This window comes from Calonectris borealis, chromosome 1 (genome assembly GCF_964195595.1).
Source record: "Calonectris borealis chromosome 1, bCalBor7.hap1.2, whole genome shotgun sequence".
NCBI lineage: Eukaryota > Metazoa > Chordata > Aves > Procellariiformes > Procellariidae > Calonectris > Calonectris borealis.
In genome coordinates, this window is record NC_134312.1 from 140,100,988 (window position 1) to 140,114,640 (window position 13,653).

Sequence of the window (13,653 nt, forward strand, 5' to 3'; positions counted from 1 at the left end):
GCAGAGGCAGAGAGGGAGAGGGAAAGGGAAGGAAAAAAGTTAGGAAAGGAGAAGAAGAAGGAGAAGGAGAAGAAGGAGAAGGAGAAGGAGAAGGAGAAGGAGAAGGAGAAGGAGAAGGAGAAGGAGAAGGAGAAGGAGAAGGAGAAGGAGAAGGAGAAGGAGAAGGAGAAGGAGAAGGAGAAGCAAAGTGAGATGAGAGTGTAAAGCGAGTTATGCATGATGGAGGATTGACAGGACATTTTCAAATTACCAGGGCCCACTGCAGAAGAAATAAGTAGCAAGTTCAATTTCATATGTCTGTCTCATATACCTGTGCAGTGTATTAAGGGGAAGCTTAATGTTTTAAAATGTCTGTTTATGTTTTCCATCTTTCTCTGCTGTGATGAAATTGGAAAAGTGTTCAAATATTGTTAGATATGTAGTTGTACTTTTCATTAGAGATCTGTGATTTGACTTTGAGAGCTAGAAAGGCAGGGTTAAATGGTCAAGATTTGATATGTCTTAAGACAAGCTTCTCCTTTGCAGTGGAAGGAGGATGCCACCAGACTGGCCAAGGGATGCAGTTTTCTGAGGGTGACTTGCCAGAGCTACTCAGCAGATGGTAAAAAATTTCTTCCTTTTGAAGAAATCTGAGCTGGCCATAATTTCAGTTCATCCCTTTACCCTCTGCCTATTACCTGTCTTGGTGTAATGTTATTGTCATTGGTTATAAACAATTGTCAGTGGTTTTTTTACTACTTTTTATTTTAATATTTCTTTTCTTCTTGATCATCACTGCAACAGTCTTAATGTTTTGTAACACAGCCTGTTACTGCCTTATTCAGTTTGCAGCCTGCCCCCAGCTATGTTGTTTTATTAGTAGTCGCAGTTGAGATATGAGAGGTACATAGTTCCCAATGGCGACAAATGTAAACAGAAAGTAAACAGACCTGTCTTGTGAAACCCTCAAAAGAAACTAACTAAAAAGTGCTAACCAAAGAAACCACATGACATTCATGGGGCCCTAAATGAGGCGGCCTTCCTTTAATCCTTTAGCTAGGCTAATTGTTTTTACAGTTGTCAGGACAGGCTCTCTTTAACACTTGCAGAGAAGGATTTCTCTTTTCCTAAGACGGAACATTGGTTTTGTGGCTACTTCATCATAATGAGCATATCACAAAAGCTTGCATTGTGTCATGTGGCAGAATACTATTACTAGGGGGGTGATGTTATATTTCCTAACAACAATGTATTATCCGCTCCACTTTATCTAATAGCCCTTTTATCAGTGAAGACATTCAGCTATCATTATAAACGGTAATATTTTGTGGCAAATACTATAGTAAATTAATCCCCCATTTCTCCTTTTCAGCAAGAACTGTTTCAGACACAGGTGCTCTCTAAGCTCTGCAAAACTTTGCACCTCTGCTGCATCATTTGCAATGTAGCTTTGCTGTGAGATTGCTGTTTGCTCTGCAAGTCACTTCAGGGTGAGATTCTGATTGTGGAGAAGCTACAAAGAGACGTTACTGCTCTGGTTTAATGTCAGGGTGAAACAGTGTGCCTGTTTTTGTGTGTTTCATCGAGATGTGACCAGGAGTCAACAGCTTTCCTGCTCACTGCTGGACCTTACCCTGTGCTCATGTCTAGTGCTATAATCCTGATTTGTTTCAGAAACATCGGCAAAATTGAATGTGCCGCTCACAGGGACAATAAAACCTCAGCAAGGTTATTGTTACCCACCCCTAGGTCTGAAAGATCACTTTCCGCAATATTTGGTTTTGAGGAAGGATGTCACTCTTCTGTCACCTCTCACAGAGTAACTCTACCAGGAGTCTTTCTCCTTAGCACTTTCTGCATAGCTGAAAGCCAGCCTTGATCCTGCAGCTGACCTCAGCTCAGGGCTGAGACTAGAGTAGATTAATGCCAGGAAATGAAATGCTCTTCTGGGGCTGCTCACCAGGAAGCTCTGGACACTCACACTGAGGTATGCATGTTGCCTAAAACACCAGAGCATGTAAGCAGCAGAGCCTCACTGAAAAAGCACCTAGGACAAAGGATTATAAGCACTTAGGACTGGAAACTAAGTCTTGCTGCAATATTACCAAAATTTTTAAATGGAGGGAGGAAAACTAACATCTGTAAATTGCCTTACAAATAATGTCACCTCTGATGTTGAGATCCAGACCTAATAATTTTCTCTTTAAATTTCCTTCCCTGTGCTATGAGATTACATATCGGAAGTATTTGGGAACTACCTTTGGATAAAAGCTTTTCATTTTAATGTGTTCTACACTGTACTTTAAAGAGAGATTTCTCGAGGAATCGCCTGTGGCTTGCAATGTTTTGGACTGTAGAAAAGGCATGTGACAACTAAGCTGTTGCGTTGAACATAATTTCTAATGTTAACTAAGCCATTCAGTGAACCTCTTTTCCTGCTATTGCTCCATTCACCTGATTAATTTTCTTCATCTGTCTTTATGCTTTATTCTCTAAGTGTGTTCATATTTGCCATTTATGCATTAGGTACTTTTCAGAACAAATATAATCTATCATTTAAAAGACCTAGACTTCATAAAGTATAGATATTCTCTGCCTTTCTAGATTCCTTCAAGCATACAGATCTGTGCCTTATTCTGATTTAGCATTTGTTCACAAAACAGAAAAATTTGGTTAAGCTTTCTGAAGCCCATAGATCTTGCTAAATTAGCACACGTGTTTTTTGAGTCATTAGGCCTTCAGCACACATGATCACTGCAGAATTAATGAGAAAGGAGTTTGCTTATTGAGCAGTGAGAATGAAAATAAATATTATTCCTTTCTCCAGTTTACAATGCACTATCTTAAATTTTGTTTTTTCTTTGTTTTTGAACGCTGACCTTTGCAGCCAGAATGTTACCTTAATGCATTTAGTTTTAATTTAATTTCATAGTCATATTAAAGAACACTGGTAGTATAATCAATATTTTAAAATTGTGTAGCAAATTGAACCTTAAGATCAAGGTTCAAAGCCTTTCATTACTCAATTTGATATTTTAACATAACTTGGCATATTTAACTTGCCTCACAGCACTAACAAGTGAGTCTCCATACAAAAGTAATTCTCAAGAATTATGGAGTAGGTACGTTTGTATCTTGTTTCTGACTGCATTGCACTATATTTGAACTTTCTTTCTCTGGTAAGGAAGATCTGCTCTTGGTCTAGAGACTTTCAAGGAACTTTCTGTTTTGGTGGCTGGCATTAAAAAAAGATAGGGACATTAGGAGAGGTTTCAGAAATAAGGTATTCCAAAATATTTTCCTTTTGATCCTTTTTATTATGTATATCTATTTGTGTATATAGATATAGATTTGGATTTAGATGTATATATTTAGATTTACATTTATGTTTTAAGTGTTCAATACCATTGCAGGAGAAATATTTATGAAGATTCAATGCTACCTTTTTTCTAGCTTTATTTCGCTTGAATTTGATGTACAGTTCCTCCTTGGTTATCAACACTGAGCATAACTACCTCTGATAGCTCCTATGGAGAGAAGAGCTTGTACTGTATGAATTCTTGTACCAGTTGTGCAAGCATGAATATAAAACACAAAACACTGCATGGAGAATTTAAAAGAGGTGGACCGTAAGTCCTAACTGAATGCCTAAAGCACATTGCTGTAGACTGAGCATTTCCATGTATATTAGAGGTAGAATTAATTATAATTTATCTGCTTGATATTTTCTCGATTTCTGTAGTTTTTCAGTTTTATTCATACATTTTCACTTTGAGTGCACTGCATTAGTCTTGTTATAAATGTGCTGTTTCCAAAATGCAGTGTTAGGAACAGCTACCATCCAGGGATTCCCCTTAATTAGTTACTAACTAACTAACTAATTTATTTACTTACTTACTTATTTACTTATGTTAGTTGAAGAGATCACAACTTTTGAACTATGAGCTTTGTACTACACCAAAAGTACTATTAGATCAAATACCTCAGATAGGAAGTGGCTAAGTGTATAGGAGCAAGAGCTTTACTTTCCCTTTCCAGCGGTTTGCAGTCTAGATAATACAGTGAATGTATCTATTTATTTGCTATAGCATAGACAAAAAATGTCTTGGCTATTAAGTACCATGATTTTCAGCCCATAATTTTCTATGTCTTTTTTTCATTCCTTGTTTTATCAGAACATACAGTGACATAGTTAGTTTTATAAAATATTGTATATATAAGATAAATATATAAGACCCTGAGAACAAGGGCATGTCTTTTTGTTAAAAAAAGATTTTTACTTTTACTGGTGTACCTTCAATATAATTTCTACAGCTTTAGCAAATATCATATCTGCACACATGGTAACTGTCATTTTTATTTTGCTACTTCAATTAAGCAAGTCCAAAACTATTACATGCACATCAATTTTGTTCACAATTAAATGTCTTTAACAACATTTTCTCCACAGCTTCATTCTATTTACCATGTGCTGATGTGGTTTTTATACATCTAAAGGGCCGAGCATCTGCTTGTGTGGGAAAGTTCCATTAGACCATAATAATCTCTAGTTAATTGCACAGCAAATATTTATTTCTCACACATCAAATTAATGAAACAGGTTCAGGGAGAGAAAAATCACATCAGCTTGGCAAACAACACCTATCAAGCTATGTAAGACTTCCAAGGCATTCTTGGCAGAAATCCTGTATGTAGAAGAATTGTGTACCTTTGGGAATACAGTCATCATTTAATTACTAGATGATCACATTGGTGTAGGTTTGTTTATTGTTGTTTTGTTTTTTACCTAGAAAGAATAAAATAAAAAATTGTTTTTCTGAGATTACTAATGTGCCGTGCCATGCCATGGCTACAACAGAATAATTGAAGAATGATCATTTTCAAGCTACTACAAACACCATTTAATCTTAATATTAAATAAGATTAATATTATATTAGTATTCAATATTCCTAGAGCACTTACTCCTCCTCATATACAAATGTGAAAGGAGCTTTAAAAATCAATTTTCAAAACGCCCACTTTGATTACAATAATGACTGTATCTTTCCTGTCTAAGAGCAATGTGGATGCTTTTCATGTGTCTGCAACAATGATTGTTTCATATCCCACACATATTTTTGTATTCCCTTCCCACCAATGCTAATATTCCCTGTGCTGTGTCGTGTGTGAAGCCAATGACGCTATATACAACTGCTTGTAACAACAAAGAACAATGATGCATAGAGTCATAAAGTTTTTTGAGCAGAGGAAGCAGAAAGCCTAACTTGATCTCTCACTATTTAGGTTCATTTCGTTGCTATAAAATTTATACCATTTTTCTTAAGATAAATTTCTGAAAGCCTCATAAATACTTATTTTTGCTTGCACAAACTTTGTTTTTCATGCCATCTGCTTCTTCTGAAGCTGACCCTAAAGTAGGTACATGGGATTTGTATCACACATAAGGGCTCTTAGTCTGTCAATAGAGATTCAACTTTAATAACTAGGAATTAACTTAACATTTTAAGTTAATTGAATTTGATTTCAACTACCTGGAATTACTAACCCTACTTTTTTGAAACATGGATAAAAATAATGATGTGTTGTTGATTTGCTTTCTTTTTTTTCCCTTGAAATCATTTAAATCACAATTAAAAATATGCCTTTATCCAAGGACTCTTCACTTGTTATTTATTGTGTGAAGGACAGATAGAACTGTGTTCATGAAGGTGGAAAATTTATAGTAAGTTGTCCCTGGTTGTACACAAAAATGTTACAGCTTTGACTAGGAGATATGGTCAGTACAAGTAAGGAGACTTATAATGAGATCCTGAGAAAAGCAAAATTCATAAGATCTTTAAGTAAAATCTGTATTTCTTCTGAAATATTGTTAAGAAATATCTTTTCAAATAGATCAAAGTCTTGTAATTTGGAAGGATTTGGATAAGTTAGGACTTCAGCTCTCTTGCCCATGGGTTAGATGATAGTTTATTTAGAAGTGAGGACTAGCCACAATGTATTTTTAAATCTAATTTAAATCAAGAAGTCTGGTTTCTTACTGTTGTACCAAATCTTTGTTGATTTACCCTCAGGAAGAAATGTTCCCTTTTTAAACTCAAAACTTTTTTGTACTGAAAAAACAATGCATAGAATGGATTAAACAAATCATGTAAAAATAACACTTACAAATAAAAGCTTCCTATATTCTTAAGTATATACATATAGTTATTGTATATATTTATATCACTGATGAAATACTGTCACGTTACAGAGATGTAATGTGAAGCAGTCAGTCTTAAAGCTGTTGTTTCAATTGGGAATTTTCCTTGAATATGTCGTTAGTCTTCAAATCTCCCTATGTTTTGGAAATAATTCATTTTGGGGGACACACACCAAGCAAACTGAAACCAAATATAATTTTCTACATCTCTTTAAAAAAAAATACCCAGAAATATTACAAATCCATGTTATCTTCCCTAATTTTACACTGAAATTGTGGATAGAAATACACAACACAAAAGATAATACCCTGTAATATATACAACAATCTGCATCTAAAATAACCTTTCTGCATTATACATATTACTGCAGAATGGGACAGGGAAGCGTGAAATTTTAATCTGATTTCCTTGGGGGATGGCTTGTTGCATTGCTCTTACTAAGGATTGAAGTGACTATCCCAAACTCTTATGGCATAAAATCTTAATATTACACCACTGAATATTCTGTAGGTAATGAACAAAGATGTAGCATTAGAAGTTTGGTAACATTCAGTAAATGCAAAAAGGAAACACACATCATGCCTGACAATAAAAAGATCTTCTCGAATCCCTCCTCACTTCTCCCTCTCCCTCCTTCCTGCTTCCATGTATTACCTATGCTATCTGTTGTTATGGAAACATGTTCATGAGAGCTGATGGCCTGGTCTAAGTCAGATTTGTGAAGAAAAAAAAAAAAAAAGATATTAGAAAAAAATTAAATGTGAAATAAAAGCAATCTGTGAAATCAACTTAAAGTGAATTTGAATATCTTTATTGTAAAAGTTTGTCACTGAGGTAACAAAAAGCAGTAGACTACTACTTATTAGTAGCAATATAGAATCACTGTTTGTCTGCTTTGTGTATTTTAGAAACCATAGCACTGTAATCTTGAAAGCAGAAAATTCTCAACTGTCTAAACTGTGTCATATCAAACATATTGCAGTAGTACTGTGTATTTGCTAAAGTGTATGAATATGGAAGATCAGAGGCTGCAGAGGGAGAAAGAGTTAGGGAGAGAGAAGGAAAGAACGAAAAGAAAAAATGAACACTTTTCCAATGAGAAGGATGTGGAGAGGTTGTATACAGAAAATTATTTCACAGTCTCCGGTTCTGACTATGAATGACTCAGTTTCTGCCTGCTGCTTCTGGGCTGGTTGCAGAGGCTGGGATATCAGGGGCACTGAAACCCCTGTCCAGGCCTCCAGACTGTGAGGAAAACCCATGCACAGAAAGAAAGAGTGGACAGAAGACAGTGGGCTTTTGAGTGGCTTCAGCGAGAATTTCCACCAGACAGACAGATTTTGTGTTAGGCCTCTTATGCTCCAAAACAAGACTACTGAGTGGTCTTTTTCAAAACACTTTACTGGGATAGACCTTTCCTTACTTCTACTGGGTGGAAGAACAGCAAAATTACCTGAATACATCAGTCCTTGCCATTTTAGTGTACCAATAGAAATCTCATAAATTGTTTTGCACAATCTTTTCACAGTTTTTAGTTTGAAGTGGTCCTCAGCCAGTGCCAACCAGCAGAGCTAAATCCTTCATTACAAAAAAATCTAACACCACTGAATAACAAGAACAATGAAATATCTGTCAAGTTTTTATTTAAAAACTAGGTCCAGCTTTACGTGATCCTTAAATTAAATCCCCAGGCACTCCCTTCTCAGTCACTGAAAGGTTTTTATCACTTTGCCTCACAAAAGATGCCACAAAGATTTTAACACTTGAATTCAGTAGGTAAGTGAATGTAGAAAATATATCACTTTATTGTTATGTTTCAGTCATTCTCAGTCACACAATGTGCAAATTTAAATGCAGATCTACAATTAGTTTCCTCCTTATCTCAATTTCATATGAGAAGTACAACTATGCAGCATGTTTGTTGAACAGATTTCTTTTTTTCAAGTGAAAAAGAAAAGTACAGTTATTATTCTTATTTCTTAGAGATATACAAAACCTGAGCTGAAACACCTACCTACTCTGAGGCTCAGGATGTTTTATTTTCCGTTATTAGATAGATACTGAATGCAAATTTCCTCAATTCACCTACAAAGAAGTTTGCACTGTATAGAAGGACACTTTTTTTGTCAGAAAACATTGAGAAAACTGAGATTTCTCCCTGAGTTAGTCAGTAGCAATCTTTATTCTGCTTTCAGCAAGAGTAGGATTTAATTATTAATTTCCAGTCAGTTTTTATATCTTTATATCTATAGTATTTAGGAAGCTATAAAGATCTTTTTGAAATCAGCCTAACAAAATCCTTAACTTAATCCTAGTGAAAGTTGTGTTAAGTCTTCTGAAGCTTGGTATTCTTTCTCTCTCTTCTTTTTTTTTTTTTTTTTAAATTTTAAAGGATTAAGGATTAGCTTTTTAGTTCCTGTGAGATGTGCTGGATGAGTAGCTGTTGAGAATGAGCTGGTACAAGATTAGTAAGAGCGAAACAGCTATATCCTATAGACCTCCTTAGATCATGAACTAAAGTAAATTCAGCAAATTTGAGGTGTTTCAGCACTTTTCTATCACCATGCCTTTAGCCTTTGTTTTGTGATTATCAAATATGCCAGTGTTAAAAGCCACATTCTGAATTTGATAGCTGGAACCCAAAATATAAGGGGTAAAAAGAAAAGTAGCACAGGATTATAAAACCAAAAAAATGAAGGAAAACATCTTGAAGCCCCAGAAATATTTTAGCAAACACAATATTTGTTCCTAACTCAGATACAATTCACAGATCTAACAGGAAATAGCTCTTTGTCTTTTCTCAAAGTTATTAAAGGTTTCCTTAATCTTTACCTATGAAAAGAAAACTTGCATATGTAATTTTCTCTTCTCTGTCCATTCCCTCCATTTTGAATAAAATAACAGACCTTGCAGCTGAAACCATGAAGTCAAGAATTTATCCGTATTGTGTTGTATATTCAAATTTGTTTAGGAAATCAAAAATATTAAATTAATAATACAATCCTTCTTGTAGTTTTCCTATTAATCTTTCCTTTACGGTCATTGAAAATAACCTTTTTCCCTCTGTGTGTGTGTCTGATGTGATCATGATGCTGAAAAACAGAGGAGAAAAACAAGCGTCCCTTAAAAGGAGATCTGTCTCCCAAAGAAAGCTCTGGGAAGTGGTATGAATTACACATTGCACTGAATTCTGTCTTAGCTGAAAATATCATTAGGAACTAGCACCTTTTAAACCAAATGTGTTAATCAATTGTTTTCTTCACCAGTTGTGAAAAAGAAAAAAACACACCTTGTGGCCAGGGAAGATAAAGACATTATATGTGTTTGCAGGTGATATTGTACAGCAGGAAAAAACAATTCAGAAAATGGCACATCATAAGAGAAGAGAAGCTTCACATCAACTGTTTTATCTTTTCCTGCTACACCCATAGCTCTTCCTCCTAACTCACGTTCTCACACTTACATGTAGTGAAATCTGTACGTAACAATTATTTTCTACATAGTCAGAATGTCAGTTTATGGCACGAATGCTGTCGATTTACCAGTAGGCAGTTCTGGTAGATCCAGACGTGTCAATGTGAAAATGAGAGCAGAAGAGAGCCCTTTGTGTTGAAAGGATAAGGGCTCCCTTATTACACAGCTAAGAGAAAGAGATTCTTTTAAAGTGAATAATCCCCTTTGAAGTTTTTTGCTCAGTAAAAAGATGGGAGTTCCAAGATTAAAAAAAAATACACGGGACAGGTTTTTTTATTGTTTGGTTTTTTTTGGGGGGGGGTTCAAATTAGGATTTAACAAGACATGTATCCATGGACTTGTAAATTTCAAGGTGTTTGCTCATCTCTCCCTCTTGTCAGGATTAATTTATAGTGGTACCTATGTTTCCATACTGTAGAGAGGAGAAGGGTACCAATATTTTACTATACATGTGAAAGATGAGTAAGACATGGGCCAGAAAAAAAGAATTTTAATAGTCATATTATTTAATGTTTGGAAATCCGGGTTTACTTGGACTGGTGCAAAATCTTCCAAATTTGAAAAAGAAGATTTAAACCATATCATGTAAAATATGTTGTAGCTACTATTATTGATGAATAGGTTTTTCTAGCAGTCTGTTTTGGTTTTGTTATTCAAATTTTACAGTGAGATAAGATCAGAGCTTTTAATAGGATGCAGAAACATGTTGTAGGTTAGATTAGAGCACAGTAAGACATGGTCTTCTATAAGGAGAGTGATGCTATAGACCTACCTGGGTCTTCAATGGTATAGGAATATGAGAAGCAACATTATTATTTCTGATGATAAAAGACGGAAAAATGTGAACAGTTGTAACAAATTAGTCTCCTTTTCTTATTATTAAAATTGAGATTATTTTTGTGTTAAAAATGAAAAATACTTGAAGAATGATGCCAGGTTTGGTCTAAAATTGGAAAAAACTAAGGAAATTAAAAGTATTCTGTTCTTTTGCACCTTCTTTCCTTATTAAGAGAGAGACAGTTATGAAATGCAGTAGATTTTCCAGACTCTCCTTGTTCCTGTGCAGGTCACAAAAAACATCCCAAGGTATCTGTTACGTGAAAAGAGTGAACCTTCTCTTTGCTACAAATTTCCTAAATACAATAGGCTGCTATTTTTGCAGTTTCCAGTTTTACTTTTCGAGTAACAGGAACTGTCTGGGCTCAGCTTTACCTTCCAGGAACAGTTGTTCCCTTCTCAGCGATAGTTTTGTAGGAAAACACAGAACAGACTAGAATTATTAAATGTTTTCCTCTATCACCATTTAGAGAGACACTCTGCTAGTCACTTAACTTCTGTCAGAAGACTTTTGCTGCCCTACCTCTTCTCCTGCCTGAATATAGTCTCATTCTTTCTTCATTTTGCCTTTTTCAAACCTATTCTTGCCCTTGATTTCACTAGGCATATATAATTTGCAATATAACTGGAAGATTGATTTTCTCTTGCATTTATACATGCAGGAATTAACGTCTCAGATGTACACAAATGATATGAATCATCTTCCGTTTTGAACCATATTCTGGCATTTATACACAAAAAGAAAAAGATGGGAAGAAAAACAAAATCTTAGAGAATGGGGCCAATATACCTTTTTATTTTACAGGGGAGGATAGGTAATTCAGTATAATTCTCTGCAAATATAGAACATTAATCCCATCAAGGACAAGAAAGTGGTATCTTATGTGCTCTGAAGAGGCTTATTCTTTTAAAGGTTATAAAATAATTAGATTCACAAGGAAACAAACAAACAAAAAATATAAAAGTAATAAATTGACAGAGCAACAATTTATGGATCTGACTTTGTTTTTCATTTCACTGCCGTAGCCCCATTGACTTCAATAGGGTTCAAATAGATTTCCCCTTGCCTGCCGAAGAAAAGAATTTCTCCCCTACCAGGAACAACCAATTCACAAACACACAGCATGCGAGGACTTTGAACTCCTGGGAGCACAGACGAAAGATTTATATTTGACAGAAGAAATCTGACCAGTGAGACATGAGTTTGGAAAACAGTTGTGGTTCTTAATATTTAAAGAACTTCTCCATTTAGATAAGTCAAACCAGAAATTCCTGAGTCCGCACTATTGTGGGTTGTTTTTTTTTTCCCTCCCAAGGACCAGGAAGCACCTTCAGCATTACCTTAGATGGAATATTTTGATAAAGAGCCTGACTTATGCCATGTTTTGGGAAAGGAGTCAAGGAAACAGGTGAGGAACAAGGAGCATGCTACGTCTCAGTGATTCCCAGCTGTTTTTCAGTGTGCTGGGAAATACTGTCAGCGAAAAAACATTAAAGAATGTGATAAACTTTAGTCATAGTTGCAGCTACAGACTCAGGAGTCTGTCTCAAAATTTACTAGCTTTTGCTATAGCAGTCATCCGAGGCTGCACTATCTGTATATAGTCCCTGGAGGTGTCTACACTGCCATCAGTGGGATGAAGACATCCTTGACTGCAACCATGACTGCATGAATTGAGTGCCAAACAGATAAGTTGCCTTTCACCCTTTTTCCCTATAATCATAGAATCATAGAATGGTTTGGGTTGGAAGGGACCTTTAAAGGTCATCTAGTCCAACTCCCCTGCTGTGGACAGGGACATCTTCAACTAGATCAGGTTGCTAAGAGCCCCATCCAACCTGACCTTGAATGTTTCCAGGGATGGGGCATCTACCACCTCTCTGGGCAACCTGTTCCAGTGTTTCACCACCCTCATTGAAAAAAATTTCTTCCTTATATCTAGTATAAATCTACCTTCTTTTAGTTTAAAACCATTACCCCTTGTCCTGTTGCAACAGGCCCTGCAAAAACGTTTGCCGTCATCTTTCTTATAAGCCCCCTTTAAGGACTGATAGGCTGCAATAAGGTCTCCCTGAAGCCTTCTCTTCTCCAGGCTGAATAACCCCAACTCTCTCAGCCTTTCTTCATAGGAGAGGTCCTCCAGCCCTCTGATCATTTTTGTGGCCCTCCTCTGGACCTTCTCCAACAGGTCGCTGTCTTTCTTGTGCTGAGGGCTCCAGAGTAGACGCAGTACTCCAGGTGGGGTCTCAGCAGAGCAGAGTAATGCTCCTGAACCTTCATGCTAGTAGCTAACTGGTAAGAACCTTGTGTGATAAATAATGGTTTTGAATTCAGAAGTGTGTTTTGGTATTAGAAAATTCATAAGCAGTGCTAAGCATTGGTGAAAGCAAAATGTCCCAAGAAAATTCTATTTGAAAAGTACATTGAATAAGTTACTTGACAAATAATATGCTTGTGAATTACTTAACAGTGTTCTAAAGGCAGTATTATAGAAGTGTTCCAGAATAGCTGTACTTTCTTTAGATAACTGTAAATAACTTTGCTAGGGCATTTTTTTGTTGTTTTGTGGTTTTGGTTTTTTTTTTTAAATAAACATCTTTGTGTGTGTCTGGTTTTGATGGCTGATAAACATTGCATCTGGCAATGGGTTTATAGATTTTGTACATTACTATCCGTTTACTATATGTAAGAACTGATTCTTATCCTCATTCATTCATTTCAGTATTTTCTCCAAAGGTACATTTTATCAAGATTTATTTTGCCACAATTGCTAACGTGTTTATCAGGGATATCACATCAAGATTTACATTCCTTTCTTGTTACACTACAGAACAAAATGCTTATCTGTACTCCTTAAATTTAAATGCACGTCATGCACAGAGTCAACACTTCTTTTTTGTATCAGGTGGAAGATGCAGCCTCTGTTTAAATAGCAGTCCCATAAGAAGAATTGTAACTTGAAGAAGAAAGTAACATATGATATTTATGCTATGCTATTGCTAGCATGATACTATATTTAAATATTGGTTTGGTATTTGGCCAAAGGAGAACATTGCATGAAATAAATACCTAATTTCTCTCTACAATATAAGAGGGAAATTAAGTGACCCAACAGGCAGCACACTGAGAATGACATGTCTAGAACTAGCTGGCCAATATGG